Source organism: Leptonychotes weddellii, chromosome 6, assembly GCF_054177405.1.
Source record: "Leptonychotes weddellii isolate Sample4059 chromosome 6, ASM5417740v2, whole genome shotgun sequence".
Taxonomy (NCBI): Eukaryota; Metazoa; Chordata; class Mammalia; order Carnivora; family Phocidae; genus Leptonychotes; species Leptonychotes weddellii.
In genome coordinates, this window is record NC_138374.1 from 57602096 (window position 1) to 57605138 (window position 3043).

The 3043-nt window shown below is 41.2% G+C and overlaps 1 pseudogene; it reads left to right on the top strand.

Moving 5' to 3' along the window:
- The first annotated feature begins 1684 nt into the window (after window positions 1–1684).
- LOC102745971 (SNW domain-containing protein 1 pseudogene) overlaps window positions 1685–3043 on the top strand; it is a 2196-nt pseudogene continuing 837 nt past the window's right edge.

Here is a 3043-nt window from a genome sequence, read left to right on the forward strand (position 1 = left end):
ATAGTGGGCATTTTAATGTCCTTGTCTGGTAATTTCAGCATTTCTGTCATTTTTGTATCTTTAATTTTTACTGATTTTTTCTCACTTGGATTTTTTATTTCTATAGAACCATCTCCCCACCCCCACAAACATGGAAGAAACAAACTCTTGAAAAGGGGTACAAATATCCTTTGCACAGCAGCTTGTGGAGCAATGCCCAGCTCTGGGAAGAAAAAAAAAGGGCAAAGAATTCAGGATACAGAGATGTCAAAGCCCCTCATCTATTAAAGTGATGATATAGGCCTCCAAATCATATCTCTTGCAGGCCAGGAGACAGAAGGCCATTATCTTATAGTACTTTTGGCCCAACAGTGAGTTCTGCATCTCTTCATATATCTAATTCATGAACACCACCAACTAGGGATCTTTGTAGTTAGGGAGTGTTTCCATATAAGGCTTCTTCATGTCCCATGCATTCATCAACTGAGCCTTCGTAATTTGTTTTAAAGTGCCTCTCTTACTGGGATTGAGAATGAGAAATTTCTTGACCAGGTTTTCATATTCCATGGACAAGTAAAAGGGAATATGATATTTTCTGCTCAGTGCCCACTCCCACAGCTCCTTGAAGTTCTATCCATCAAAAGGATCCCTATACACACTCCATTGAACAGTGTGTATAGGATGACTCTTGGGCTCCACACATACACCTCCGGTCCATGGTGTACTTTTGAACCTGGAAGAGTTCTTGGGAAGCATGGGGGAGGGGGGGAGGCTGTCACAGAAGGTATCTAACTTACTGCAAAATTCATTTCTGAAGCAAAACTTTGCAATCTTGATGTTCATGTGAGTATCCAGAGCAAGTTTTCTGCCTTTAAGTCTCTACAAACAATATCCTTTTGGTGGCAGTTCTGTATATCAGACACTAACAAAGTTTCCTTCAGGCCTCTTTCTCTTACACACTGCTGAAGGAGTTCTCTTGAATTTCATCAATGATCGGCTCATCCACCTCTTTTCCAGTCAGGATGTGTTAGACCAACTTAGCTTTTACCAAGTTACCATTGCTGATGGTCTCAAAGAGTCAGCAGTTGCAGCATGGGTCTCCTCCTCAGCAGAGATGGCAGAAAGACCTGGCAACACTATGGATTTACTGCTAAGCTTGGAGTTAAGGTATCCAAAAATCAGCTTAAAATTGAGCTAAGTTGATGAGAGGCTTTGTCCAATTCACTTAAAAAGAAAATCACTTCTAAAGGCCATCTAACAAACTGATCTTTTAATGGAATCAAAACACAATACCAAACAAAAATAAAAATAAACAAAATAAATACAAACTAAATTTAAAAAGAAAGACTGAGAAAAAAATATAAGTAGAAAAAATGAGAAAAAGAAAGGAAAAAGGAAAAAATGAGAAAATGAAGAGTGAATGAAAAAGAAAAATTAACAACAAACAAATACATTTAAAAATCCACAATGACAAGGAAGAAAGCTAAATTTGGTCAAAGTCCCTCAAGTCACTGAAAACCATCTTCTTGGACTGGAAGGATCAAAAACCCAGGTCAAAAAATTAAAATCATATCAAGCATACTTTCCAACCATGATATGAAACTAGAAATCAATTACACGAAAAAAATCTGGAAAGGACACAAATATATGGAGGCTAAGTAACATGCTACTAAATAATGAATGGGTCAACCGAGAAATCAAAGAGGAAATTTAAAAATATATGGAAACTGGTCGCTCGCGCTGGAAGAAGCGGAAGAAGATCGCACTCACCAGCTTTTTACCTGCACCTACTCAGCTATCTCAGGACCAGCTTGAGGCTGAAGAAAGGGCAAGATCCCAGAGATCACGACGGACCTCACTGGTCTCCTCCCGAAGAGAACCTCCCCCATACAGGTACCGGAAAGGCTGGATACCTTGGTTATTAGAGGATTTTGGAGATGGAGGTGCTTTTCCAGAGATCCATGTGGCCCAGTATCCACTGGATTTGGGGTGAAAGAAAAAAATGTCAATGCACTGGCCATTCAGGTGGACGCTGAAGGAAAAATTAAATATGATGCAATTGCTCGGCAAGGACAGTCAAAAGACAAGGTCATTTATAGCAAGTATACTGACCTGGTTCCCAAGGAAGTCATGAATGCAGATGATCCAGACCTGCAAAGACCTGATGAAGAAGCCATTAAAGAGATAACAGAAAAGACAAGGGTAGCCTTAGAAAAATGTGTATCACAGAAGGTTGCTGCAGCCATGCCAGTTCAAGCTGCTGATAAACTGGCTCCTGCTCAATATATTCGATACACACCATCTCAACAAGGAGTGGCTTTCAACTCTGGAGCTAAACAGAGAGTTATTCGGATGGTGGAAATGCAGAAAGATCCAACGGAGCCTCCAAGGTTCAAGATTAATAAGAAAATTCCCCGAGGACCACCTTCCCCTCCTGCACCTGTCATGCATTCTCCTATCCGAAAGATGACCGTGAAGGAACAACAAAAGTGGAAGATCCCTCCTTGCACTTCAAACTGGAAAAATGCAAAGGGGTATACAATTCCATGAGACAAACGTCTGGCTGTTGATGGAAGAGGCCTGCAGACAGTTCACATCAATGAGAACTTTGCCAAGCTGGCCAAAGCCCTCTATATTGCTGATCGGAAGGCTCGGGAAGCTGTACAAATGCGTGCTCAAGTAGAGAGAAAGATGGCTCAAGAAGAAAAGGAGAAACATGAAGAGAAACTTAGAGAAATGGCCCAGAAAGCCAGGGAGAGAAGAGCTGGGATCAAAACCCATATGAAAAAAGAGGATGGGGAGGCACATTAGAGGGATGAAATCCGGCATGACAGGTGAAAAGAGAGACAGCACAACAGGAATCTTTCCAGGGCAGTTCCTGATAAGAGGTCGAAACTACAGAGAAATGAAAATCGAGATATCAGTGAAGTCATTGCTCTTGGTGTGCCCAATCCTCAGATGTCCAATGAAGTTCAGTATGACCAAAGGCTTTTCAACCAGTCCAAGGGTATGGACAGTGGTTTTGCAGGTGGAGAAGATGAAATTTACAACGTTTATGATCAAG